General features: G+C 60.2%; 9 non-coding genes across 9 annotated transcripts; all 9 read right to left on the bottom strand.

Annotated features, from left to right (window-relative positions):
* Window positions 1-1485: 1485 nt before the first annotated feature.
* On the bottom strand, window positions 1486-1604 carry LOC138821835 (5S ribosomal RNA). Its single transcript, XR_011370229.1, has one exon. It is a non-coding gene; the product is annotated as a 5S ribosomal RNA (ribosomal RNA).
* Window positions 1605-4358: 2754 nt separating this feature from the next.
* LOC138821834 (5S ribosomal RNA) lies at window positions 4359-4477 on the bottom strand. The gene has a single exon (XR_011370228.1). It is a non-coding gene; the product is annotated as a 5S ribosomal RNA (ribosomal RNA).
* A 2735-nt stretch (window positions 4478-7212) lies between these two features.
* Window positions 7213-7331, bottom strand: LOC138821833 (5S ribosomal RNA). The gene has a single exon (XR_011370227.1). It is a non-coding gene; the product is annotated as a 5S ribosomal RNA (ribosomal RNA).
* A 2748-nt stretch (window positions 7332-10079) lies between these two features.
* LOC138821832 (5S ribosomal RNA) lies at window positions 10080-10198 on the bottom strand. The gene has a single exon (XR_011370226.1). It is a non-coding gene; the product is annotated as a 5S ribosomal RNA (ribosomal RNA).
* Window positions 10199-12946: 2748 nt separating this feature from the next.
* Window positions 12947-13065, bottom strand: LOC138821831 (5S ribosomal RNA). Its single transcript, XR_011370225.1, has one exon. It is a non-coding gene; the product is annotated as a 5S ribosomal RNA (ribosomal RNA).
* Window positions 13066-15803: 2738 nt separating this feature from the next.
* LOC138821830 (5S ribosomal RNA) lies at window positions 15804-15922 on the bottom strand. Its single transcript, XR_011370224.1, has one exon. It is a non-coding gene; the product is annotated as a 5S ribosomal RNA (ribosomal RNA).
* Window positions 15923-18671: 2749 nt separating this feature from the next.
* On the bottom strand, window positions 18672-18790 carry LOC138821829 (5S ribosomal RNA). The gene has a single exon (XR_011370223.1). It is a non-coding gene; the product is annotated as a 5S ribosomal RNA (ribosomal RNA).
* Window positions 18791-21539: 2749 nt separating this feature from the next.
* Window positions 21540-21658, bottom strand: LOC138821841 (5S ribosomal RNA). The gene has a single exon (XR_011370233.1). It is a non-coding gene; the product is annotated as a 5S ribosomal RNA (ribosomal RNA).
* A 2771-nt stretch (window positions 21659-24429) lies between these two features.
* Window positions 24430-24548, bottom strand: LOC138821840 (5S ribosomal RNA). The gene has a single exon (XR_011370232.1). It is a non-coding gene; the product is annotated as a 5S ribosomal RNA (ribosomal RNA).
* Between the last annotated feature and the right edge of the window lie 2495 nt (window positions 24549-27043).

The following is a 27043-nucleotide window of genomic DNA, read 5'->3' as shown; positions in this document are numbered from 1 at the left end:
TCTCTCTCTCTCTCTCTCTTTCTCTCTCTCTCTCTCTCTCTTTCTCTCTCTCTCTCTCTCTCTCTGTGTGCCTGCACCCAACTTAATTCCAGGCTTCACTAGATCCCACAGGGTGGGGCTGGCTTGCATACATTGGAGGTGGCCGCACAAGGCCCCCTGGGCCTCTGTCCTTCTGAGCACAGCCCACCTCCCAGGCCAACCCTCCCACCCCTGACCCGACTTCGTTGCAGGGACTGAGCATTCCAGCCCCGGTGGCCAACTGCTTCTTCTGACTGCCAGGCTTCTTCTTCACCTCGTGTCTTCTCAAGGCGGCAACTCCAACAGCTTCCAAGCCATCTCCCTTGTGCTTCCTAGGGTGTGTGTTGGGAAGACGGTGTGTATCTGCAGGCTCGTTGGGCTCCTTCCCCCAAGGATCCCAAACCAGTGGGGGTTCCTCTTCGCAACAGCAGCCCGCACCTCTCACCCTGCAAAATGGGATCCCACTTTGCAGTATGTGCTTCCCAGGGGAGACACTGTGTCCCAGCCCTCCTTCCTCCCACTGCAGGTGTGTAGGCACCCACCGAGGCTCTGGAATCTCTCCGTCTAGTCTGCCTGCTGGATGTGCTGACAGCAGAGACTCCCCCTGGGGGCTGGTGCTCGGGCTTAGCAAGATGGCAGGCATAGCAGGAGCCTCAGCTTTCTAGTCAAGCGAATGGCTGGAGTGTGCTCTATGTTTCTCTGTGTCCCTCCTTCTCTTGGCTAGTATGTCCTGGCATTGAAGCTCAGGTTCTTCAGGCAGGCAGGCAGGCAGGCAGGCAGGCAGGCAGGAAAGGCTTTCTTGGAACACTTGAGCCAAGCCTCATTTCAGTGATTGCAATTCTTCTATTCAAGGAGTAGGCATCACACATAGAGAAGGTTGGGCAAAGCCACAAAGAAGTCCCTCAGGTACCCACCGGAAGTCATGCCAGGCAGTAGAGGGGCGGGTGGAGTGTCTGAGTGATGGGCGGGTACGGGTACGGGTCCGGTCGGGGAGCTGCTGGCCACAGGCTAGATGTGATTGCAGCCAGAAGCGAGAAACCAGTGAGCTAGGCAAGAGCGGTGGGGGGGGGGGGGGGGGAGGGGTGTGGGTGGTGAGTGCGCCCCCGTGCGGAAGTGCAGGGTGTGGCACGGGCCTGCGGTGTGGTCAGAGTGTGTGGGGTGGGCAGGGGCTCCCTAGGCAGGGCTGTGAGCACGGTGGAGCTAGGGGTTGAGTGTGTGTGGAGCAGGTGATTGTGACTGTGAGGGAGTCAGCGTGGCAGGAAGGTGTGTGAGCATGTGTGGAGAAAGTGTGGAGAAGGCAGGCTGAGCGGTGCGGGCTGGGGTTGTGAAGAAGCCGACTAAGGTGGGCTGGCTTGGAGGAAAGAAGAGGGCAGGGGGTGTGGAGGGGGGCGGAGGAGGCAGTAGGCCTGGGGTGGGGCGTGGAGAGGTGGAAGGGCGGGGCGGGCCCCCGGGCCGGGTGGAGGCAAAAGCCTACAGCACCCGGTATTCCCAGGCGGTCTCCCATCCAAGTACTAACCAGGCCCGACCCTGCTTAGCTTCCGAGATCAGACGAGATCGGGCGCGTTCAGGGTGGTATGGCCGTAGACGCCTGCTGCCGCTGCGCGCAGCCCCAAATGCTGCTCGCCGCCTCTGCAGCCTCCGCTCTCCACACTCTCGCCAGCCTCTGCCTCTGCCTCTGCCTGCGGCTCTCGCCTCACACACACCTGCTGCGCCTGCCTGCCTGCCTGCTCGCGCACAACTGCATCGGAGCACGCTCGCACCAACGCACGGACCGCAGCCTCTGCCAGCAAGCCGAGCCTGCTGCTCTCGCCGCCACCGCTCTCTCCCCCTGACACCCAACCTTCCCCACACACGCACTAATGCCCACAAGGAGACCGGGCCGATTTCCCAGCGACTCACGGCCCTGCCATCCTACCCCGCACCCTGCCTGCGTCAGCCACGCACATTCAAGCGCTTAAGGCAAGTGCACTTGCAAGGCTCCCCACCTGTCTTCTCCGGCCGCCAGGCTACTAAGGGACCGCTTCCATCTCTCCGTGCATGCCTGTGCATTTGCCTGCTTCCCGATGCTTTGCATCTCACTGCGCTTGCCTCCCTCCCTCACCTCGCTTTGCCCTCACCGGCCGTGCACTGAGCCAGAGGCCTGGGCTTTGCAGAGCATCGTGCAAGTCACCTCTCTAGTGCCGGTGCACAACCACCTAACCCAGAAACCTGGTCCACAACTGTCCTCAGGACAGGCCCATTCCTCACCCCACCAGGAACCCTCACCCAAACCCTCAACCCCATGGAGTAGGTCTACACCTAAGCTCAAACCTATCCCAAGTCTCACCCTAACCCCATCTTCCATACTGAAGTCGCACCTGACCCTGTCCCCTACCTCTTCCCTAACCCTCACCTAACCCAAGCCTGAGGCCAATGCTGACCCCAATTCACAGCCAAAAGGTAAAGCCAACCGAACCCCCGCCCTAACACCTAATTGGACCCTTCAGCCCGACCTCTGATCAAGACCTGCACAGCAGGTCTCTAGATCCCACCAGGGCCCCAACCCTGCAAGGAAAACGAGGGAGGACAGGACTCCCTTGGACGGTACATGGAATGGGAGGTCCCCAGTGTGGGAAAGCACGAGCGTGAGGCTGGTGCCTTGTCCTTTTTCTGTCCATCCAATCCAGCCTTGCCAGCCTCCTGAAACCACTGTGACTCTGTGTTTGCGCCAAGGGAGGGGTGATTCTCTCCCTAAACCAATTGCTTGCTAGTGATCTCTCTCTCTCTCTCTCTCTCTCTCTCTCTCTCTCGCATCCCACTCTCTCTCCCATCCCCCTTTTGTGTGTGTGTGTTTCCCCACTCTCTCTCTCTCTCTCTCTCTCTTTCTCTCTCTCTCTCTCTCTCTCTCTCTTTCCTCTCTCTCTCTCTCTCTCTCTCTGTGTGCCTGCACCCAACTTAATTCCAGGCTTCACTAGATTTCACTAGATCCCACAGGGTGGGGCTGGCTTGCATACATTGGAGGTGGCCGCACAAGGCCCCCTGGGCCTCTGTCCTTCTGAGCACAGCCCACCTCCCAGGCCAACCCTCCCACCCCTGACCCGACTTCGTTGCAGGGACTGAGCATTCCAGCCCGGTGGCCAACTGCTTCTTCTGACTGCCAGGCTTCTTCTTCACCTCGTGTCTTCTCAAGGCGGCAACTCCAACAGCTTCCAAGCCATCTCCCTTGTGCTTCCTAGGGTGTGTGTTGGGAAGACGGTGTGTATCTGCAGGCTCGTTGGGCTCCTTCCCCCAAGGATCCCAAACCAGTGGGGGTTCCTCTTCGCAACAGCAGCCCGCACCTCTCACCCTGCAAAATGGGATCCCACTTTGCAGTATGTGCTTCCCAGGGGAGACACTGTGTCCCAGCCCTCCTTCCTCCCCACTGCAGGTGTGTAGGCACCCACCGAGGCTCTGGAATCTCTCCGTCTAGTCTGCCTGCTGGATGTGCTGACAGCAGAGACTCCCCCTGGGGGCTGGTGCTCGGGCTTAGCAAGATGGCAGGCATAGCAGGAGCCTCAGCTTTCTAGTCAAGCGAATGGCTGGAGTGTGCTCTATGTTTCTCTGTGTCCCTCCTTCTCTTGGCTAGTATGTCCTGGCATTGAAGCTCAGGTTCTTCAGGCAGGCAGGCAGGCAGGCAGGCAGGCAGGAAAGGCTTTCTTGGAACACTTGAGCCAAGCCTCATTTCAGTGATTGCAATTCTTCTATTCAAGGAGTAGGCATCACACATAGAGAAGGTTGGGCAAAGCCACAAAGAAGTCCCTCAGGTACCCACCGGAAGTCATGCCAGGCAGTAGAGGGGCGGGTGGAGTGTCTGAGTGATGGGCGGGTACGGGTACGGGTCCGGTCGGGGAGCTGCTGGCCACAGGCTAGATGTGATTGCAGCCAGAAGCGAGAAACCAGTGAGCTAGGCAAGAGCGGTGGGGGGGGGGGGGGGGGAGGGGGGTGGGTGTGAGTGCGCCACCGTGCGGAAGTGCAGGGTGTGGCACGGGCCTGCGGTGTGGTCAGAGTGTGTGGGGTGGGCAGGGGCTCCCTAGGCAGGGCTGTGAGCACGGTGGAGCTAGGGGTTGAGTGTGTGTGGAGCAGGTGATTGTGACTGTGAGGGAGTCAGCGTGGCAGGAAGGTGTGTGAGCATGTGTGGAGAAAGTGTGGAGAAGGCAGGCTGAGCGGTGCGGGCTGGGGTTGTGAAGAAGCCGACTAAGGTGGGCTGGCTTGGAGGAAAGAAGAGGGCAGGGGTGTGGAGGGGGGCGGAGGAGGCAGTAGGCCTGGGGTGGGCGTGGAGAGGTGGAAGGGCGGGGCGGGCCCCCGGGCCGGGTGGAGGCAAAAGCCTACAGCACCCGGTATTCCCAGGCGGTCTCCCATCCAAGTACTAACCAGGCCCGACCCTGCTTAGCTTCCGAGATCAGACGAGATCGGGCGCGTTCAGGGTGGTATGGCCGTAGACGCCTGCTGCCGCTGCGCGCAGCCCCAAATGCTGCTCGCCGCCTCTGCAGCCTCCGCTCTCCACACTCTCGCCAGCCTCTGCCTCTGCCTCTGCCTGCGGCTCTCGCCTCACACACACCTGCTGCGCCTGCCTGCCTGCCTGCTCGCGCACAACTGCATCGGAGCACGCTCGCACCAACGCACGGACCGCAGCCTCTGCCAGCAAGCCGAGCCTGCTGCTCTCGCCGCCAACCGCTCTCTCCCCCCTGACACCCAACCTTCCCCACACACGCACTAATGCCCACAAGGAGACCGGGCCGATTTCCCAGCGACTCACGGCCCTGCCATCCTACCCCGCACCCTGCCTGCGTCAGCCACGCACATTCAAGCGCTTAAGGCAAGTGCACTTGCAAGGCTCCCCACCTGTCTTCTCCGGCCGCCAGGCTACTAAGGGACCGCTTCCATCTCTCCGTGCATGCCTGTGCATTTGCCTGCTTCCCGATGCTTTGCATCTCACTGCGCTTGCCTCCCTCCCTCACCTCGCTTTGCCCTCACCGGCCGTGCACTGAGCAGAGGCCTGGGCTTTGCAGAGCATCGTGCAAGTCACCTCTCTAGTGCCGGTGCACAACCACCTAACCCAGAAACCTGGTCCACAACTGTCCTCAGGACAGGCCCATTCCTCACCCCACCAGGAACCCTCACCCAAACCCTCAACCCCATGGAGTAGGTCTACACCTAAGCTCAAACCTATCCCAAGTCTCACCCTAACCCCATCTTCCATACTGAAGTCGCACCTGACCCCTGTCCCCTACCTCTTCCCTAACCCTCACCTAACCCAAGCCTGAGGCCAATGCTGACCCCAATTCACAGCCAAAAGGTAAAGCCCAACCGAACCCCCGCCCTAACACCTAATTGGACCCTTCAGCCCGACCTCTGATCAAGACCTGCACAGCAGGTCTCTAGATCCCACCAGGGCCCCAACCCTGCAAGGAAAACGAGGGAGGACAGGACTCCCTTGGACGGTACATGGAATGGGAGGTCCCCAGTGTGGGAAAGCACGAGCGTGAGGCTGGTGCCTTGTCCTTTTTCTGTCCATCCAATCCAGCCTTGCCAGCCTCCTGAAACCACTGTGACTCTGTGTTTGCGCCAAGGGAGGGGTGATTCTCTCCCTAAACCAATTGCTTGCTAGTGATCTCTCTCTCTCTCTCTCTCTCTCTCTCTCTCTCTCGCATCCCACTCTCTCTCCCATCCCCCTTCTGTGTGTGTGTGTTTCCCCACTCTCTCTCTCTCTCTCTCTTTCTCTCTCTCTCTCTCTCTCTCTTTCTCTCTCTCTCTCTCTCTCTCTGTGTGCCTGCACCCAACTTAATTCCAGGCTTCACTAGATCCCACAGGGTGGGGCTGGCTTGCATACATTGGAGGTGGCCGCACAAGGCCCCCTGGGCCTCTGTCCTTCTGAGCACAGCCCACCTCCCAGGCCAACCCTCCCACCCCTGACCCGACTTCGTTGCAGGGACTGAGCATTCCAGCCCCGGTGGCCAACTGCTTCTTCTGACTGCCAGGCTTCTTCTTCACCTCGTGTCTTCTCAAGGCGGCAACTCCAACAGCTTCCAAGCCATCTCCCTTGTGCTTCCTAGGGTGTGTGTTGGGAAGACGGTGTGTATCTGCAGGCTCGTTGGGCTCCTTCCCCCAAGGATCCCAAACCAGTGGGGGTTCCTCTTCGCAACAGCAGCCCGCACCTCTCACCCTGCAAAATGGGATCCCACTTTGCAGTATGTGCTTCCCAGGGGAGACACTGTGTCCCAGCCCTCCTTCCTCCCCACTGCAGGTGTGTAGGCACCCACCGAGGCTCTGGAATCTCTCCGTCTAGTCTGCCTGCTGGATGTGCTGACAGCAGAGACTCCCCCTGGGGGCTGGTGCTCGGGCTTAGCAAGATGGCAGGCATAGCAGGAGCCTCAGCTTTCTAGTCAAGCGAATGGCTGGAGTGTGCTCTATGTTTCTCTGTGTCCCTCCTTCTCTTGGCTAGTATGTCCTGGCATTGAAGCTCAGGTTCTTCAGGCAGGCAGGCAGGCAGGCAGGCAGGCAGGAAAGGCTTTCTTGGAACACTTGAGCCAAGCCTCATTTCAGTGATTGCAATTCTTCTATTCAAGGAGTAGGCATCACACATAGAGAAGGTTGGGCAAAGCCACAAAGAAGTCCCTCAGGTACCCACCGGAAGTCATGCCAGGCAGTAGAGGGGCGGGTGGAGTGTCTGAGTGATGGGCGGGTACGGGTACGGGTCCGGTCGGGGAGCTGCTGGCCACAGGCTAGATGTGATTGCAGCCAGAAGCGAGAAACCAGTGAGCTAGGCAAGAGCGGTGGGGGGGGGGGGGGGAGGGGGGTGGGTGTGAGTGCGCCACCGTGCGGAAGTGCAGGGTGTGGCACGGGCCTGCGGTGTGGTCAGAGTGTGTGGGGTGGGCAGGGGCTCCCTAGGCAGGGCTGTGAGCACGGTGGAGCTAGGGGTTGAGTGTGTGTGGAGCAGGTGATTGTGACTGTGAGGGAGTCAGCGTGGCAGGAAGGTGTGTGAGCATGTGTGGAGAAAGTGTGGAGAAGGCAGGCTGAGCGGTGCGGGCTGGGGTTGTGAAGAAGCCGACTAAGGTGGGCTGGCTTGGAGGAAAGAAGAGGGCAGGGGTGTGGAGGGGGGCGGAGGAGGCAGTAGGCCTGGGGTGGGCGTGGAGAGGTGGAAGGGCGGGGCGGGCCCCCGGGCCGGGTGGAGGCAAAAGCCTACAGCACCCGGTATTCCCAGGCGGTCTCCCATCCAAGTACTAACCAGGCCCGACCCTGCTTAGCTTCCGAGATCAGACGAGATCGGGCGCGTTCAGGGTGGTATGGCCGTAGACGCCTGCTGCCGCTGCGCGCAGCCCCAAATGCTGCTCGCCGCCTCTGCAGCCTCCGCTCTCCACACTCTCGCCAGCCTCTGCCTCTGCCTCTGCCTGCGGCTCTCGCCTCACACACACCTGCTGCGCCTGCCTGCCTGCCTGCTCGCGCACAACTGCATCGGAGCACGCTCGCACCAACGCACGGACCGCAGCCTCTGCCAGCAAGCCGAGCCTGCTGCTCTCGCCGCCAACCGCTCTCTCCCCCCTGACACCCAACCTTCCCCACACACGCACTAATGCCCACAAGGAGACCGGGCCGATTTCCCAGCGACTCACTGCCCTGCCATCCTACCCCGCACCCTGTCTGCGTCAGCCACGCACATTCAAGCGCTTAAGGCAAGTGCACTTGCAAGGCTCCCCACCTGTCTTCTCCGGCCGCCAGGCTACTAAGGGACCGCTTCCATCTCTCCGTGCATGCCTGTGCATTTGCCTGCTTCCCGATGCTTTGCATCTCACTGCGCTTGCCTCCCTCCCTCACCTCGCTTTGCCCTCACCGGCCGTGCACTGAGCAGAGGCCTGGGCTTTGCAGAGCATCGTGCAAGTCACCTCTCTAGTGCCGGTGCACAACCACCTAACCCAGAAACCTGGTCCACAACTGTCCTCAGGACAGGCCCATTCCTCACCCCACCAGGAACCCTCACCCAAACCCTCAACCCCATGGAGTAGGTCTACACCTAAGCTCAAACCTATCCCAAGTCTCACCCTAACCCCATCTTCCATACTGAAGTCGCACCTGACCCCTGTCCCCTACCTCTTCCCTAACCCTCACCTAACCCAAGCCTGAGGCCAATGCTGACCCCAATTCACAGCCAAAAGGTAAAGCCCAACCGAACCCCCGCCCTAACACCTAATTGGACCCTTCAGCCCGACCTCTGATCAAGACCTGCACAGCAGGTCTCTAGATCCCACCAGGGCCCCAACCCTGCAAGGAAAACGAGGGAGGACAGGACTCCCTTGGACGGTACATGGAATGGGAGGTCCCCAGTGTGGGAAAGCACGAGCGTGAGGCTGGTGCCTTGTCCTTTTTCTGTCCATCCAATCCAGCCTTGCCAGCCTCCTGAAACCACTGTGACTCTGTGTTTGCGCCAAGGGAGGGGTGATTCTCTCCCTAAACCAATTGCTTGCTAGTGATCTCTCTCTCTCTCTCTCTCTCTCTCTCTCTCTCTCGCATCCCACTCTCTCTCCCATCCCCCTTCTGTGTGTGTGTGTTTCCCCACTCTCTCTCTCTCTCTCTCTCTCTTTCTCTCTCTCTCTCTCTCTCTCTTTCTCTCTCTCTCTCTCTCTCTCTCTCTCTCTGTGTGCCTGCACCCAACTTAATTCCAGGCTTCACTAGATCCCACAGGGTGGGGCTGGCTTGCATACATTGGAGGTGGCCGCACAAGGCCCCCTGGGCCTCTGTCCTTCTGAGCACAGCCCACCTCCCAGGCCAACCCTCCCACCCCTGACCCGACTTCGTTGCAGGGACTGAGCATTCCAGCCCCGGTGGCCAACTGCTTCTTCTGACTGCCAGGCTTCTTCTTCACCTCGTGTCTTCTCAAGGCGGCAACTCCAACAGCTTCCAAGCCATCTCCCTTGTGCTTCCTAGGGTGTGTGTTGGGAAGACGGTGTGTATCTGCAGGCTCGTTGGGCTCCTTCCCCCAAGGATCCCAAACCAGTGGGGGTTCCTCTTCGCAACAGCAGCCCGCACCTCTCACCCTGCAAAATGGGATCCCACTTTGCAGTATGTGCTTCCCAGGGGAGACACTGTGTCCCAGCCCTCCTTCCTCCCCACTGCAGGTGTGTAGGCACCCACCGAGGCTCTGGAATCTCTCCGTCTAGTCTGCCTGCTGGATGTGCTGACAGCAGAGACTCCCCCTGGGGGCTGGTGCTCGGGCTTAGCAAGATGGCAGGCATAGCAGGAGCCTCAGCTTTCTAGTCAAGCGAATGGCTGGAGTGTGCTCTATGTTTCTCTGTGTCCCTCCTTCTCTTGGCTAGTATGTCCTGGCATTGAAGCTCAGGTTCTTCAGGCAGGCAGGCAGGCAGGCAGGCAGGCAGGAAAGGCTTTCTTGGAACACTTGAGCCAAGCCTCATTTCAGTGATTGCAATTCTTCTATTCAAGGAGTAGGCATCACACATAGAGAAGGTTGGGCAAAGCCACAAAGAAGTCCCTCAGGTACCCACCGGAAGTCATGCCAGGCAGTAGAGGGGCGGGTGGAGTGTCTGAGTGATGGGCGGGTACGGGTACGGGTCCGGTCGGGGAGCTGCTGGCCACAGGCTAGATGTGATTGCAGCCAGAAGCGAGAAACCAGTGAGCTAGGCAAGAGCGGTGGGGGGGGGGGGGGGGAGGGGGGTGGGTGTGAGTGCGCCACCGTGCGGAAGTGCAGGGTGTGGCACGGGCCTGCGGTGTGGTCAGAGTGTGTGGGGTGGGCAGGGGCTCCCTAGGCAGGGCTGTGAGCACGGTGGAGCTAGGGGTTGAGTGTGTGTGGAGCAGGTGATTGTGACTGTGAGGGAGTCAGCGTGGCAGGAAGGTGTGTGAGCATGTGTGGAGAAAGTGTGGAGAAGGCAGGCTGAGCGGTGCGGGCTGGGGTTGTGAAGAAGCCGACTAAGGTGGGCTGGCTTGGAGGAAAGAAGAGGGCAGGGGTGTGGAGGGGGGCGGAGGAGGCAGTAGGCCTGGGGTGGGCGTGGAGAGGTGGAAGGGCGGGGCGGGCCCCCGGGCCGGGTGGAGGCAAAAGCCTACAGCACCCGGTATTCCCAGGCGGTCTCCCATCCAAGTACTAACCAGGCCCGACCCTGCTTAGCTTCCGAGATCAGACGAGATCGGGCGCGTTCAGGGTGGTATGGCCGTAGACGCCTGCTGCCGCTGCGCGCAGCCCCAAATGCTGCTCGCCGCCTCTGCAGCCTCCGCTCTCCACACTCTCGCCAGCCTCTGCCTCTGCCTCTGCCTGCGGCTCTCGCCTCACACACACCTGCTGCGCCTGCCTGCCTGCCTGCTCGCGCACAACTGCATCGGAGCACGCTCGCACCAACGCACGGACCGCAGCCTCTGCCAGCAAGCCGAGCCTGCTGCTCTCGCCGCCAACCGCTCTCTCCCCCCTGACACCCAACCTTCCCCACACACGCACTAATGCCCACAAGGAGACCGGGCCGATTTCCCAGCGACTCACGGCCCTGCCATCCTACCCCGCACCCTGCCTGCGTCAGCCACGCACATTCAAGCGCTTAAGGCAAGTGCACTTGCAAGGCTCCCCACCTGTCTTCTCCGGCCGCCAGGCTACTAAGGGACCGCTTCCATCTCTCCGTGCATGCCTGTGCATTTGCCTGCTTCCCGATGCTTTGCATCTCACTGCGCTTGCCTCCCTCCCTCACCTCGCTTTGCCCTCACCGGCCGTGCACTGAGCAGAGGCCTGGGCTTTGCAGAGCATCGTGCAAGTCACCTCTCTAGTGCCGGTGCACAACCACCTAACCCAGAAACCTGGTCCACAACTGTCCTCAGGACAGGCCCATTCCTCACCCCACCAGGAACCCTCACCCAAACCCTCAACCCCATGGAGTAGGTCTACACCTAAGCTCAAACCTATCCCAAGTCTCACCCTAACCCCATCTTCCATACTGAAGTCGCACCTGACCCCTGTCCCCTACCTCTTCCCTAACCCTCACCTAACCCAAGCCTGAGGCCAATGCTGACCCCAATTCACAGCCAAAAGGTAAAGCCCAACCGAACCCCCGCCCTAACACCTAATTGGACCCTTCAGCCCGACCTCTGATCAAGACCTGCACAGCAGGTCTCTAGATCCCACCAGGGCCCCAACCCTGCAAGGAAAACGAGGGAGGACAGGACTCCCTTGGACGGTACATGGAATGGGAGGTCCCCAGTGTGGGAAAGCACGAGCGTGAGGCTGGTGCCTTGTCCTTTTTCTGTCCATCCAATCCAGCCTTGCCAGCCTCCTGAAACCACTGTGACTCTGTGTTTGCGCCAAGGGAGGGGTGATTCTCTCCCTAAACCAATTGCTTGCTAGTGATCTCTCTCTCTCTCTCTCTCTCTCTCTCTCTCTCGCATCCCACTCTCTCTCCCATCCCCCTTCTGTGTGTGTGTGTTTCCCCACTCTCTCTCTCTCTCTCTCTCTCTTTCTCTCTCTCTCTCTCTCTCTCTCTTTCTCTCTCTCTCTCTCTCTCTCTCTCTCTCTGTGTGCCTGCACCCAACTTAATTCCAGGCTTCACTAGATCCCACAGGGTGGGGCTGGCTTGCATACATTGGAGGTGGCCGCACAAGGCCCCCTGGGCCTCTGTCCTTCTGAGCACAGCCCACCTCCCAGGCCAACCCTCCCACCCCTGACCCGACTTCGTTGCAGGGACTGAGCATTCCAGCCCCGGTGGCCAACTGCTTCTTCTGACTGCCAGGCTTCTTCTTCACCTCGTGTCTTCTCAAGGCGGCAACTCCAACAGCTTCCAAGCCATCTCCCTTGTGCTTCCTAGGGTGTGTGTTGGGAAGACGGTGTGTATCTGCAGGCTCGTTGGGCTCCTTCCCCCAAGGATCCCAAACCAGTGGGGGTTCCTCTTCGCAACAGCAGCCCGCACCTCTCACCCTGCAAAATGGGATCCCACTTTGCAGTATGTGCTTCCCAGGGGAGACACTGTGTCCCAGCCCTCCTTCCTCCCCACTGCAGGTGTGTAGGCACCCACCGAGGCTCTGGAATCTCTCCGTCTAGTCTGCCTGCTGGATGTGCTGACAGCAGAGACTCCCCCTGGGGGCTGGTGCTCGGGCTTAGCAAGATGGCAGGCATAGCAGGAGCCTCAGCTTTCTAGTCAAGCGAATGGCTGGAGTGTGCTCTATGTTTCTCTGTGTCCCTCCTTCTCTTGGCTAGTATGTCCTGGCATTGAAGCTCAGGTTCTTCAGGCAGGCAGGCAGGCAGGCAGGCAGGCAGGAAAGGCTTTCTTGGAACACTTGAGCCAAGCCTCATTTCAGTGATTGCAATTCTTCTATTCAAGGAGTAGGCATCACACATAGAGAAGGTTGGGCAAAGCCACAAAGAAGTCCCTCAGGTACCCACCGGAAGTCATGCCAGGCAGTAGAGGGGCGGGTGGAGTGTCTGAGTGATGGGCGGGTACGGGTACGGGTCCGGTCGGGGAGCTGCTGGCCACAGGCTAGATGTGATTGCAGCCAGAAGCGAGAAACCAGTGAGCTAGGCAAGAGCGGTGGGGGGGGGGGGGGGGAGGGGGGTGGGTGTGAGTGCGCCACCGTGCGGAAGTGCAGGGTGTGGCACGGGCCTGCGGTGTGGTCAGAGTGTGTGGGGTGGGCAGGGGCTCCCTAGGCAGGGCTGTGAGCACGGTGGAGCTAGGGGTTGAGTGTGTGTGGAGCAGGTGATTGTGACTGTGAGGGAGTCAGCGTGGCAGGAAGGTGTGTGAGCATGTGTGGAGAAAGTGTGGAGAAGGCAGGCTGAGCGGTGCGGGCTGGGGTTGTGAAGAAGCCGACTAAGGTGGGCTGGCTTGGAGGAAAGAAGAGGGCAGGGGTGTGGAGGGGGGCGGAGGAGGCAGTAGGCCTGGGGTGGGCGTGGAGAGGTGGAAGGGCGGGGCGGGCCCCCGGGCCGGGTGGAGGCAAAAGCCTACAGCACCCGGTATTCCCAGGCGGTCTCCCATCCAAGTACTAACCAGGCCCGACCCTGCTTAGCTTCCGAGATCAGACGAGATCGGGCGCGTTCAGGGTGGTATGGCCGTAGACGCCTGCTGCCGCTGCGCGCAGCCCCAAATGCTGCTCGCCGCCTCTGCAGCCTCCGCTCTCCACACTCTCGCCAGCCTCTGCCTCTGCCTCTGCCTGCGGCTCTCGCCTCACACACACCTGCTGCGCCTGCCTGCCTGCCTGCTCGCGCACAACTGCATCGGAGCACGCTCGCACCAACGCACGGACCGCAGCCTCTGCCAGCAAGCCGAGCCTGCTGCTCTCGCCGCCAACCGCTCTCTCCCCCCTGACACCCAACCTTCCCCACACACGCACTAATGCCCACAAGGAGACCGGGCCGATTTCCCAGCGACTCACGGCCCTGCCATCCTACCCCGCACCCTGCCTGCGTCAGCCACGCACATTCAAGCGCTTAAGGCAAGTGCACTTGCAAGGCTCCCCACCTGTCTTCTCCGGCCGCCAGGCTACTAAGGGACCGCTTCCATCTCTCCGTGCATGCCTGTGCATTTGCCTGCTTCCCGATGCTTTGCATCTCACTGCGCTTGCCTCCCTCCCTCACCTCGCTTTGCCCTCACCGGCCGTGCACTGAGCAGAGGCCTGGGCTTTGCAGAGCATCGTGCAAGTCACCTCTCTAGTGCCGGTGCACAACCACCTAACCCAGAAACCTGGTCCACAACTGTCCTCAGGACAGGCCCATTCCTCACCCCACCAGGAACCCTCACCCAAACCCTCAACCCCATGGAGTAGGTCTACACCTAAGCTCAAACCTATCCCAAGTCTCACCCTAACCCCATCTTCCATACTGAAGTCGCACCTGACCCCTGTCCCCTACCTCTTCCCTAACCCTCACCTAACCCAAGCCTGAGGCCAATGCTGACCCCAATTCACAGCCAAAAGGTAAAGCCCAACCGAACCCCCGCCCTAACACCTAATTGGACCCTTCAGCCCGACCTCTGATCAAGACCTGCACAGCAGGTCTCTAGATCCCACCAGGGCCCCAACCCTGCAAGGAAAACGAGGGAGGACAGGACTCCCTTGGACGGTACATGGAATGGGAGGTCCCCAGTGTGGGAAAGCACGAGCGTGAGGCTGGTGCCTTGTCCTTTTTCTGTCCATCCAATCCAGCCTTGCCAGCCTCCTGAAACCACTGTGACTCTGTGTTTGCGCCAAGGGAGGGGTGATTCTCTCCCTAAACCAATTGCTTGCTAGTGATCTCTCTCTCTCTCTCTCTCTCTCTCTCTCTCTCTCGCATCCCACTCTCTCTCCCATCCCCCTTCTGTGTGTGTGTGTTTCCCCACTCTCTCTCTCTCTCTCTCTTTCTCTCTCTCTCTCTCTCTCTCTTTCTCTCTCTCTCTCTCTCTCTCTGTGTGCCTGCACCCAACTTAATTCCAGGCTTCACTAGATCCCACAGGGTGGGGCTGGCTTGCATACATTGGAGGTGGCCGCACAAGGCCCCCTGGGCCTCTGTCCTTCTGAGCACAGCCCACCTCCCAGGCCAACCCTCCCACCCCTGACCCGACTTCGTTGCAGGGACTGAGCATTCCAGCCCCGGTGGCCAACTGCTTCTTCTGACTGCCAGGCTTCTTCTTCACCTCGTGTCTTCTCAAGGCGGCAACTCCAACAGCTTCCAAGCCATCTCCCTTGTGCTTCCTAGGGTGTGTGTTGGGAAGACGGTGTGTATCTGCAGGCTCGTTGGGCTCCTTCCCCCAAGGATCCCAAACCAGTGGGGGTTCCTCTTCGCAACAGCAGCCCGCACCTCTCACCCTGCAAAATGGGATCCCACTTTGCAGTATGTGCTTCCCAGGGGAGACACTGTGTCCCAGCCCTCCTTCCTCCCCACTGCAGGTGTGTAGGCACCCACCGAGGCTCTGGAATCTCTCCGTCTAGTCTGCCTGCTGGATGTGCTGACAGCAGAGACTCCCCCTGGGGGCTGGTGCTCGGGCTTAGCAAGATGGCAGGCATAGCAGGAGCCTCAGCTTTCTAGTCAAGCGAATGGCTGGAGTGTGCTCTATGTTTCTCTGTGTCCCTCCTTCTCTTGGCTAGTATGTCCTGGCATTGAAGCTCAGGTTCTTCAGGCAGGCAGGCAGGCAGGCAGGCAGGCAGGAAAGGCTTTCTTGGAACACTTGAGCCAAGCCTCATTTCAGTGATTGCAATTCTTCTATTCAAGGAGTAGGCATCACACATAGAGAAGGTTGGGCAAAGCCACAAAGAAGTCCCTCAGGTACCCACCGGAAGTCATGCCAGGCAGTAGAGGGGCGGGTGGAGTGTCTGAGTGATGGGCGGGTACGGGTACGGGTCCGGTCGGGGAGCTGCTGGCCACAGGCTAGATGTGATTGCAGCCAGAAGCGAGAAACCAGTGAGCTAGGCAAGAGCGGTGGGGGGGGGGGGGGGGGGAGGGGGGTGGGTGTGAGTGCGCCACCGTGCGGAAGTGCAGGGTGTGGCACGGGCCTGCGGTGTGGTCAGAGTGTGTGGGGTGGGCAGGGGCTCCCTAGGCAGGGCTGTGAGCACGGTGGAGCTAGGGGTTGAGTGTGTGTGGAGCAGGTGATTGTGACTGTGAGGGAGTCAGCGTGGCAGGAAGGTGTGTGAGCATGTGTGGAGAAAGTGTGGAGAAGGCAGGCTGAGCGGTGCGGGCTGGGGTTGTGAAGAAGCCGACTAAGGTGGGCTGGCTTGGAGGAAAGAAGAGGGCAGGGGTGTGGAGGGGGGCGGAGGAGGCAGTAGGCCTGGGGTGGGCGTGGAGAGGTGGAAGGGCGGGGCGGGCCCCCGGGCCGGGTGGAGGCAAAAGCCTACAGCACCCGGTATTCCCAGGCGGTCTCCCATCCAAGTACTAACCAGGCCCGACCCTGCTTAGCTTCCGAGATCAGACGAGATCGGGCGCGTTCAGGGTGGTATGGCCGTAGACGCCTGCTGCCGCTGCGCGCAGCCCCAAATGCTGCTCGCCGCCTCTGCAGCCTCCGCTCTCCACACTCTCGCCAGCCTCTGCCTCTGCCTCTGCCTGCGGCTCTCGCCTCACACACACCTGCTGCGCCTGCCTGCCTGCCTGCTCGCGCACAACTGCATCGGAGCACGCTCGCACCAACGCACGGACCGCAGCCTCTGCCAGCAAGCCGAGCCTGCTGCTCTCGCCGCCAACCGCTCTCTCCCCCCTGACACCCAACCTTCCCCACACACGCACTAATGCCCACAAGGAGACCGGGCCGATTTCCCAGCGACTCACTGCCCTGCCATCCTACCCCGCACCCTGTCTGCGTCAGCCACGCACATTCAAGCGCTTAAGGCAAGTGCACTTGCAAGGCTCCCCACCTGTCTTCTCCGGCCGCCAGGCTACTAAGGGACCGCTTCCATCTCTCCGTGCATGCCTGTGCATTTGCCTGCTTCCCGATGCTTTGCATCTCACTGCGCTTGCCTCCCTCCCTCACCTCGCTTTGCCCTCACCGGCCGTGCACTGAGCAGAGGCCTGGGCTTTGCAGAGCATCGTGCAAGTCACCTCTCTAGTGCCGGTGCACAACCACCTAACCCAGAAACCTGGTCCACAACTGTCCTCAGGACAGGCCCATTCCTCACCCCACCAGGAACCCTCACCCAAACCCTCAACCCCATGGAGTAGGTCTACACCTAAGCTCAAACCTATCCCAAGTCTCACCCTAACCCCATCTTCCATACTGAAGTCGCACCTGACCCCTGTCCCCTACCTCTTCCCTAACCCTCACCTAACCCAAGCCTGAGGCCAATGCTGACCCCAATTCACAGCCAAAAGGTAAAGCCCAACCGAACCCCCGCCCTAACACCTAATTGGACCCTTCAGCCCGACCTCTGATCAAGACCTGCACAGCAGGTCTCTAGATCCCACCAGGGCCCCAACCCTGCAAGGAAAACGAGGGAGGACAGGACTCCCTTGGACGGTACATGGAATGGGAGGTCCCCAGTGTGGGAAAGCACGAGCGTGAGGCTGGTGCCTTGTCCTTTTTCTGTCCATCCAATCCAGCCTTGCCAGCCTCCTGAAACCACTGTGACTCTGTGTTTGCGCCAAGGGAGGGGTGATTCTCTCCCTAAACCAATTGCTTGCTAGTGATCTCTCTCTCTCTCTCTCTCTCTCTCTCTCTCTCTCGCATCCCACTCTCTCTCCCATCCCCCTTCTGTGTGTGTGTGTTTCCCCACTCTCTCTCTCTCTCTCTCTCTCTTTCTCTCTCTCTCTCTCTCTCTCTTTCTCTCTCTCTCTCTCTCTCTCTCTCTCTCTGTGTGCCTGCACCCAACTTAATTCCAGGCTTCACTAGATCCCACAGGGTGGGGCTGGCTTGCATACATTGGAGGTGGCCGCACAAGGCCCCCTGGGCCTCTGTCCTTCTGAGCACAGCCCACCTCCCAGGCCAACCCTCCCACCCCTGACCCGACTTCGTTGCAGGGACTGAGCATTCCAGCCCCGGTGGCCAACTGCTTCTTCTGACTGCCAGGCTTCTTCTTCACCTCGTGTCTTCTCAAGGCGGCAACTCCAACAGCTTCCAAGCCATCTCCCTTGTGCTTCCTAGGGTGTGTGTTGGGAAGACGGTGTGTATCTGCAGGCTCGTTGGGCTCCTTCCCCCAAGGATCCCAAACCAGTGGGGGTTCCTCTTCGCAACAGCAGCCCGCACCTCTCACCCTGCAAAATGGGATCCCACTTTGCAGTATGTGCTTCCCAGGGGAGACACTGTGTCCCAGCCCTCCTTCCTCCCCACTGCAGGTGTGTAGGCACCCACCGAGGCTCTGGAATCTCTCCGTCTAGTCTGCCTGCTGGATGTGCTGACAGCAGAGACTCCCCCTGGGGGCTGGTGCTCGGGCTTAGCAAGATGGCAGGCATAGCAGGAGCCTCAGCTTTCTAGTCAAGCGAATGGCTGGAGTGTGCTCTATGTTTCTCTGTGTCCCTCCTTCTCTTGGCTAGTATGTCCTGGCATTGAAGCTCAGGTTCTTCAGGCAGGCAGGCAGGCAGGCAGGCAGGCAGGAAAGGCTTTCTTGGAACACTTGAGCCAAGCCTCATTTCAGTGATTGCAATTCTTCTATTCAAGGAGTAGGCATCACACATAGAGAAGGTTGGGCAAAGCCACAAAGAAGTCCCTCAGGTACCCACCGGAAGTCATGCCAGGCAGTAGAGGGGCGGGTGGAGTGTCTGAGTGATGGGCGGGTACGGGTACGGGTCCGGTCGGGGAGCTGCTGGCCACAGGCTAGATGTGATTGCAGCCAGAAGCGAGAAACCAGTGAGCTAGGCAAGAGCGGTGGGGGGGGGGGGGGGGAGGGGGGGTGGGTGTGAGTGCGCCACCGTGCGGAAGTGCAGGGTGTGGCACGGGCCTGCGGTGTGGTCAGAGTGTGTGGGGTGGGCAGGGGCTCCCTAGGCAGGGCTGTGAGCACGGTGGAGCTAGGGGTTGAGTGTGTGTGGAGCAGGTGATTGTGACTGTGAGGGAGTCAGCGTGGCAGGAAGGTGTGTGAGCATGTGTGGAGAAAGTGTGGAGAAGGCAGGCTGAGCGGTGCGGGCTGGGGTTGTGAAGAAGCCGACTAAGGTGGGCTGGCTTGGAGGAAAGAAGAGGGCAGGGGTGTGGAGGGGGGCGGAGGAGGCAGTAGGCCTGGGGTGGGCGTGGAGAGGTGGAAGGGCGGGGCGGGCCCCCGGGCCGGGTGGAGGCAAAAGCCTACAGCACCCGGTATTCCCAGGCGGTCTCCCATCCAAGTACTAACCAGGCCCGACCCTGCTTAGCTTCCGAGATCAGACGAGATCGGGCGCGTTCAGGGTGGTATGGCCGTAGACGCCTGCTGCCGCTGCGCGCAGCCCCAAATGCTGCTCGCCGCCTCTGCAGCCTCCGCTCTCCACACTCTCGCCAGCCTCTGCCTCTGCCTCTGCCTGCGGCTCTCGCCTCACACACACCTGCTGCGCCTGCCTGCCTGCCTGCTCGCGCACAACTGCATCGGAGCACGCTCGCACCAACGCACGGACCGCAGCCTCTGCCAGCAAGCCGAGCCTGCTGCTCTCGCCGCCAACCGCTCTCTCCCCCCTGACACCCAACCTTCCCCACACACGCACTAATGCCCACAAGGAGACCGGATTTCCCAGCGACTCACGGCCCTGCCATCCTACCCGCACCCTGCCTGCGTCAGCCACGCACATTCAAGCGCTTAAGGCAAGTGCACTTGCAAGGCTCCCCACCTGTCTTCTCCGGCCCGCCAGGCTACTAAGGGACCGCTTCCATCTCTCCGTGCATGCCTTTGCATTTGCCTGCTTCCCGATGCTTTGCATCTCACTGCGCTTGCCTCCCTCCCTCACCTCGCTTTGCCCTCACCGGCCGTGCACTGAGCAGAGGCCTGGGCTTTGCAGAGCATCGTGCAAGTCACCTCTCTAGTGCCGGTGCACAACCACCTAACCCAGAAACCTGGTCCACAACTGTCCTCAGGACAGGCCCATTCCTCACCCACCAGGAACCCTCACCCAAACCCTCAACCCCATGGAGTAGGTCTACACCTAAGCTCAAACCTATCCCAAGTCCTCACCCTAACCCCATCTTCCATACTGAAGTCGCACCTGACCCCTGTCCCCTACCTCTTCCCTAACCCTCACCTAACCCAAGCCTGAGGCCAATGCTGACCCCAATTCACAGCCAAAAGGTAAAGCCCAACCGAACCCCCGCCCTAACACCTAATTGGACCCTTCAGCCCGACCTCTGATCAAGACTGCACAGCAGGTCTCTAGATCCCACCAGGGCCCAAACCCTGCAAGGAAAACGAGGGAGGACAGGACTCCCTTGGACGGTACATGGAATGGGAGGTCCCCCAGTGTGGGAAAGCACGAGCGTGAGGCTGGTGCCTTGTCCTTTTTCTGTCCATCCAATCCAGCCTTGCCAGCCTCCTGAAACCACTGTGACTCTGTGTTTGCGCCAAGGGAGGGGGTGATTCTCTCCCTAAACCAATTGCTTGCTAGTGATCTCTCTCTCTCTCTCTCTCTCTCTCTCTCTCTCGCATCCCACTCTCTCTCCCATCACCCCTTCTGTGTTGTGTGTGTTTCCCCACTCTCTCTCTCTCTCTCTCTCTCTCTTTCTCTCTCTCTCTCTCTCTCTCTTTCTCTCTCTCTCTCTCTCTCTCTGTGTGCCTGCACCCAACTTAATTCCAGGCTTCACTAGATCCCACAGGGTGGGGGCTGCTTGCATACATTGGAGGTGGCCGCACAAGGCCCCCTGGGCCTCTGTCCTTCTGAGCACAGCCCACCTCCCCAGGCCAACCCTCCCACCCCTGACCCCGACTTCGTTGCAGGGACTGAGCATTCCAGCCCCGGTGGCCAACTGCTTCTTCTGACTGCCAGGCTTCTTCTTCACCTCAGTGTCTTCTCAAGGCGGCAACTCCAACAGCTTCCAAGCCATCTCCCTTGTGCTTCCTAGGGTGTGTGTTGGGAAGACGGTGTGTATCTGCAGGCTCGTTGGGCTCCTTCCCCAAGGATCCCAAACCAGTGGGGGTTCCTCTTCGCAACAGCAGCCCGCACCTCTCACCCTGCAAAATGGGGATCCACTTTGCAGTATGTGCTTCCCAGGGGAGACACTGTGTCCCAGCCCTCCTTCCTCCCCACTGCAGGTGTGTAGGCACCCACCGAGGCTCTGGAATCTCTCCGTCTAGTCTGCCTGCTGGATGTGCTGACAGCAGAGACTCCCCCTGGGGGCTGGTGCTCGGGCTTAGCAAGATGGCAGGCATAGCAGGAGCCTCAGCTTTCTAGTCAAGCGAATGGCTGGAGTGTGCTCTATGTTTCTCTGTGTCCCTCCTTCTCTTGGCTAGTATGTCCTGGCATTGAAGCTCAGGTTCTTCAGGCAGGCAGGCAGGCAGGCAGGCAGGCAGGCAGGAAAGGCTTTCTTGGAACACTTGAGCCAAGCCTCATTTCAGTGATTGCAATTCTTCTATTCAAGGAGTAGGCATCACACATAGAGAAGGTTGGGCAAAGCCACAAAGAAGTCCCTCAGGTACCCACCGGAAGTCATGCCAGGCAGTAGAGGGGCGGGTGGAGTGTCTGAGTGATGGGCGGGTACGGGTACGGGTCCGGTCGGGGAGCTGCTGGCCACAGGCTAGATGTGATTGCAGCCAGAAGCGAGAAACCAGTGAGCTAGGCAAGAGCGGTGGGGGGGGGGGGGGGGGGAGGGGGGGGTGGGTGTGAGTGCGCCACCGTGCGGAAGTGCAGGGTGTGGCACGGGCCTGCGGTGTGGTCAGAGTGTGTGGGGTGGGCAGGGGCTCCCTAGGCAGGGCTGTGAGCACGGTGGAGCTAGGGGTTGAGTGTGTGTGGAGCAGGTGATTGTGACTGTGAGGGAGTCAGCGTGGCAGGAAGGTGTGTGAGCATGTGTGGAGAAAGTGTGGAGAAGGCAGGCTGAGCGGTGCGGGCTGGGGTTGTGAAGAAGCCGACTAAGGTGGGCTGGCTTGGAGGAAAGAAGAGGGCAGGGGTGTGGAGGGGGGCGGAGGAGGCAGTAGGCCTGGGGTGGGCGTGGAGAGGTGGAAGGGCGGGGCGGGCCCCCGGGCCGGGTGGAGGCAAAAGCCTACAGCACCCGGTATTCCCAGGCGGTCTCCCATCCAAGTACTAACCAGGCCCGACCCTGCTTAGCTTCCGAGATCAGACGAGATCGGGCGCGTTCAGGGTGGTATGGCCGTAGACGCCTGCTGCCGCTGCGCGCAGCCCCAAATGCTGCTCGCCGCCTCTGCAGCCTCCGCTCTCCACACTCTCGCCAGCCTCTGCCTCTGCCTCTGCCTGCGGCTCTCGCCTCACACACACCTGCTGCGCCTGCCTGCCTGCCTGCTCGCGCACAACTGCATCGGAGCACGCTCGCACCAACGCACGGACCGCAGCCTCTGCCAGCAAGCCGAGCCTGCTGCTCTCGCCGCCAACCGCTCTCTCCCCCCTGACACCCAACCTTCCCCACACACGCACTAATGCCCACAAGGAGACCGGGCCGATTTCCCAGCGACTCACTGCCCTGCCATCCTACCCCCGCACCCTGCCTGCGTCAGCCACGCACATTCAAGCGCTTAAGGCAAGTGCACTTGCAAGGCTCCCCACCTGTCTTCTCCGGCCGCCAGGCTACTAAGGGACCGCTTCCATCTCTCCGTGCATGCCTGTGCATTTGCCTGCTTCCCGATGCTTTGCATCTCACTGCGCTTGCCTCCCTCCCTCACCTCGCTTTGCCCTCACCGGCCGTGCACTGAGCAGAGGCCTGGGCTTTGCAGAGCATCGTGCAAGTCACCTCTCTAGTGCCGGTGCACAACCACCTAACCCAGAAACCTGGTCCACAACTGTCCTCAGGACAGGCCCATTCCTCACCCCACCAGGAACCCTCACCCAAACCCTCAACCCCATGGAGTAGGTCTACACCTAAGCTCAAACCTATCCCAAGTCTCACCCTAACCCCATCTTCCATACTGAAGTCGCACCTGACCCCTGTCCCCTACCTCTTCCCTAACCCTCACCTAACCCAAGCCTGAGGCCAATGCTGACCCCAATTCACAGCCAAAAGGTAAAGCCCAACCGAACCCCCGCCCTAACACCTAATTGGACCCTTCAGCCCGACCTCTGATCAAGACCTGCACAGCAGGTCTCTAGATCCCACCAGGGCCCCAACCCTGCAAGGAAAACGAGGGAGGACAGGACTCCCTTGGACGGTACATGGAATGGGAGGTCCCCAGTGTGGGAAAGCACGAGCGTGAGGCTGGTGCCTTGTCCTTTTTCTGTCCATCCAATCCAGCCTTGCCAGCCTCCTGAAACCACTGTGACTCTGTGTTTGCGCCAAGGGAGGGGTGATTCTCTCCCTAAACCAATTGCTTGCTAGTGATCTCTCTCTCTCTCTCTCTCTCTCTCTCTCTCTCTCTCTCTCTCTCTCTCTCTCTCTCTCTCTCTCTCATCCCACTCTCTCTCCCATCCCCCTTCTGTGTGTGTGTGTTTCCCCACTCTCTCTCTCTCTCTCTCTTTCTCTCTCTCTCTCTCTCTCTTTCTCTCTCTCTCTCTCTCTCTCTGTGTGCCTGCACCCAACTTAATTCCAGGCTTCACTAGATCCCACAGGGTGGGGCTGGCTTGCATACATTGGAGGTGGCCGCACAAGGCCCCCTGGGCCTCTGTCCTTCTGAGCACAGCCCACCTCCCAGGCCAACCCTCCCACCCCTGACCCGACTTCGTTGCAGGGACTGAGCATTCCAGCCCCGGTGGCCAACTGCTTCTTCTGACTGCCAGGCTTCTTCTTTCACCTCGTGTCTTCTCAAGGCGGCAACTCCAACAGCTTCCAAGCCATCTCCCTTGTGCTTCCTAGGGTGTGTGTTGGGAAGACGGTGTGTATCTGCAGGCTCGTTGGGCTCCTTCCCCCAAGGATCCCAAACCAGTGGGGGTTCCTCTTCGCAACAGCAGCCCGCACCTCTCACCCTGCAAAATGGGATCCCACTTTGCAGTATGTGCTTCCCAGGGGAGACACTGTGTCCCAGCCCTCCTTCCTCCCCACTGCAGGTGTGTAGGCACCCACCGAGGCTCTGGAATCTCTCCGTCTAGTCTGCCTGCTGGATGTGCTGACAGCAGAGACTCCCCCTGGGGGCTGGTGCTCGGGCTTAGCAAGATGGCAGGCATAGCAGGAGCCTCAGCTTTCTAGTCAAGCGAATGGCTGGAGTGTGCTCTATGTTTCTCTGTGTCCCTCCTTCTCTTGGCTAGTATGTCCTGGCATTGAAGCTCAGGTTCTTCAGGCAGGCAGGCAGGCAGGCAGGCAGGCAGGCAGGAAAGGCTTTCTTGGAACACTTGAGCCAAGCCTCATTTCAGTGATTGCAATTCTTCTATTCAAGGAGTAGGCATCACACATAGAGAAGGTTGGGCAAAGCCACAAAGAAGTCCCTCAGGTACCCACCGGAAGTCATGCCAGGCAGTAGAGGGGCGGGTGGAGTGTCTGAGTGATGGGCGGGTACGGGTACGGGTCCGGTCGGGGAGCTGCTGGCCACAGGCTAGATGTGATTGCAGCCAGAAGCGAGAAACCAGTGAGCTAGGCAAGAGCGGTGGGGGGGGGGGGGGGGGAGGGGTGTGGGTGTGAGTGCGCCCCCGTGCGGAAGTGCAGGGTGTGGCACGGGCCTGCGGTGTGGTCAGAGTGTGTGGGGTGGGCAGGGGCTCCCTAGGCAGGGCTGTGAGCACGGTGGAGCTAGGGGTTGAGTGTGTGTGGAGCAGGTGATTGTGACTGTGAGGGAGTCAGCGTGGCAGGAAGGTGTGTGAGCATGTGTGGAGAAAGTGTGGAGAAGGCAGGCTGAGCGGTGCGGGCTGGGGTTGTGAAGAAGCCGACTAAGGTGGGCTGGCTTGGAGGAAAGAAGAGGGCAGGGGTGTGGAGGGGGGCGGAGGAGGCAGTAGGCCTGGGGTGGGCGTGGAGAGGTGGAAGGGCGGGGCGGGCCCCCGGGCCGGGTGGAGGCAAAAGCCTACAGCACCCGGTATTCCCAGGCGGTCTCCCATCCAAGTACTAACCAGGCCCGACCCTGCTTAGCTTCCGAGATCAGACGAGATCGGGCGCGTTCAGGGTGGTATGGCCGTAGACGCCTGCTGCCGCTGCGCGCAGCCCCAAATGCTGCTCGCCGCCTCTGCAGCCTCCGCTCTCCACACTCTCGCCAGCCTCTGCCTCTGCCTCTGCCTGCGGCTCTCGCCTCACACACACCTGCTGCGCCTGCCTGCCTGCCTGCTCGCGCACAACTGCATCGGAGCACGCTCGCACCAACGCACGGACCGCAGCCTCTGCCAGCAAGCCGAGCCTGCTGCTCTCGCCGCCAACCGCTCTCTCCCCCCTGACACCCAACCTTCCCCACACACGCACTAATGCCCACAAGGAGACCGGGCCGATTTCCCAGCGACTCACTGCCCTGCCATCCTACCCCGCACCCTGCCTGCGTCAGCCACGCACATTCAAGCGCTTAAGGCAAGTGCACTTGCAAGGCTCCCCACCTGTCTTCTCCGGCCGCCAGGCTACTAAGGGACCGCTTCCATCTCTCCGTGCATGCCTGTGCATTTGCCTGCTTCCCGATGCTTTGCATCTCACTGCGCTTGCCTCCCTCCCTCACCTCGCTTTGCCCTCACCGGCCGTGCACTGAGCAGAGGCCTGGGCTTTGCAGAGCATCGTGCAAGTCACCTCTCTAGTGCCGGTGCACAACCACCTAACCCAGAAACCTGGTCCACAACTGTCCTCAGGACAGGCCCATTCCTCACCCCACCAGGAACCCTCACCCAAACCCTCAACCCCATGGAGTAGGTCTACACCTAAGCTCAAACCTATCCCAAGTCTCACCCTAACCCCATCTTCCATACTGAAGTCGCACCTGACCCCTGTCCCCTACCTCTTCCCTAACCCTCACCTAACCCAAGCCTGAGGCCAATGCTGACCCCAATTCACAGCCAAAAGGTAAAGCCCAACCGAACCCCCGCCCTAACACCTAATTGGACCCTTCAGCCCGACCTCTGATCAAGACCTGCACAGCAGGTCTCTAGATCCCACCAGGGCCCCAACCCTGCAAGGAAAACGAGGGAGGACAGGACTCCCTTGGACGGTACATGGAATGGGAGGTCCCCAGTGTGGGAAAGCACGAGCGTGAGGCTGGTGCCTTGTCCTTTTTCTGTCCATCCAATCCAGCCTTGCCAGCCTCCTGAAACCACTGTGACTCTGTGTTTGCGCCAAGGGAGGGGTGATTCTCTCCCTAAACCAATTGCTTGCTAGTGATCTCTCTCTCTCTCTCTCTCTCTCTCTCTCTCTCTCTCTCTCTCTCTCTCGCATCCCACTCTCTCTCCCATCCCCCTTCTGTGTGTGTGTGTTTCCCCACTCTCTCTCTCTCTCTCTCTCTCTTTCTCTCTCTCTTTCTCTCTCTCTCTCTCTCTCTCTGTGTGCCTGCACCCAACTTAATTCCAGGCTTCACTAGATCCCACAGGGTGGGGCTGGCTTGCATACATTGGAGGTGGCCGCACAAGGCCCCCTGGGCCTCTGTCCTTCTGAGCACAGCCCACCTCCCAGGCCAACCCTCCCACCCCTGACCCGACTTCGTTGCAGGGACTGAGCATTCCAGCCCCGGTGGCCAACTGCTTCTTCTGACTGCCAGGCTTCTTCTTCACCTCGTGTCTTCTCAAGGCGGCAACTCCAACAGCTTCCAAGCCATCTCCCTTGTGCTTCCTAGGGTGTGTGTTGGGAAGACGGTGTGTATCTGCAGGCTCGTTGGGCTCCTTCCCCCAAGGATCCCAAACCAGTGGGGGTTCCTCTTCGCAACAGCAGCCCGCACCTCTCACCCTGCAAAATGGGATCCCACTTTGCAGTATGTGCTTCCCAGGGGAGACACTGTGTCCCAGCCCTCCTTCCTCCCCACTGCAGGTGTGTAGGCACCCACCGAGGCTCTGGAATCTCTCCGTCTAGTCTGCCTGCTGGATGTGCTGACAGCAGAGACTCCCCCTGGGGGCTGGTGCTCGGGCTTAGCAAGATGGCAGGCATAGCAGGAGCCTCAGCTTTCTAGTCAAGCGAATGGCTGGAGTGTGCTCTATGTTTCTCTGTGTCCCTCCTTCTCTTGGCTAGTATGTCCTGGCATTGAAGCTCAGGTTCTTCAGGCAGGCAGGCAGGCAGGCAGGCAGGCAGGCAGGAAAGGCTTTCTTGGAACACTTGAGCCAAGCCTCATTTCAGTGATTGCAATTCTTCTATTCAAGGAGTAGGCATCACACATAGAGAAGGTTGGGCAAAGCCACAAAGAAGTCCCTCAGGTACCCACCGGAAGTCATGCCAGGCAGTAGAGGGGCGGGTGGAGTGTCTGAGTGATGGGCGGGTACGGGTACGGGTCCGGTCGGGGAGCTGCTGGCCACAGGCTAGATGTGATTGCAGCCAGAAGCGAGAAACCAGTGAGCTAGGCAAGAGCGGTGGGGGGGGGGGGGGGGGGAGGGGTGTGGGTGTGAGTGCGCCCCCGTGCGGAAGTGCAGGGTGTGGCACGGGCCTGCGGTGTGGTCAGAGTGTGTGGGGTGGGCAGGGGCTCCCTAGGCAGGGCTGTGAGCACGGTGGAGCTAGGGGTTGAG

This window comes from Dipodomys merriami, unplaced genomic scaffold (assembly GCF_024711535.1).
Source record: "Dipodomys merriami isolate MVZ:Mamm:240054 unplaced genomic scaffold, mDipMer1.0.p SCAF_94, whole genome shotgun sequence".
NCBI lineage: Eukaryota > Metazoa > Chordata > Mammalia > Rodentia > Heteromyidae > Dipodomys > Dipodomys merriami.
Note: the sequence above shows the minus strand (reverse complement) of the source record. Positions and strands in the feature narration are given on the sequence as shown.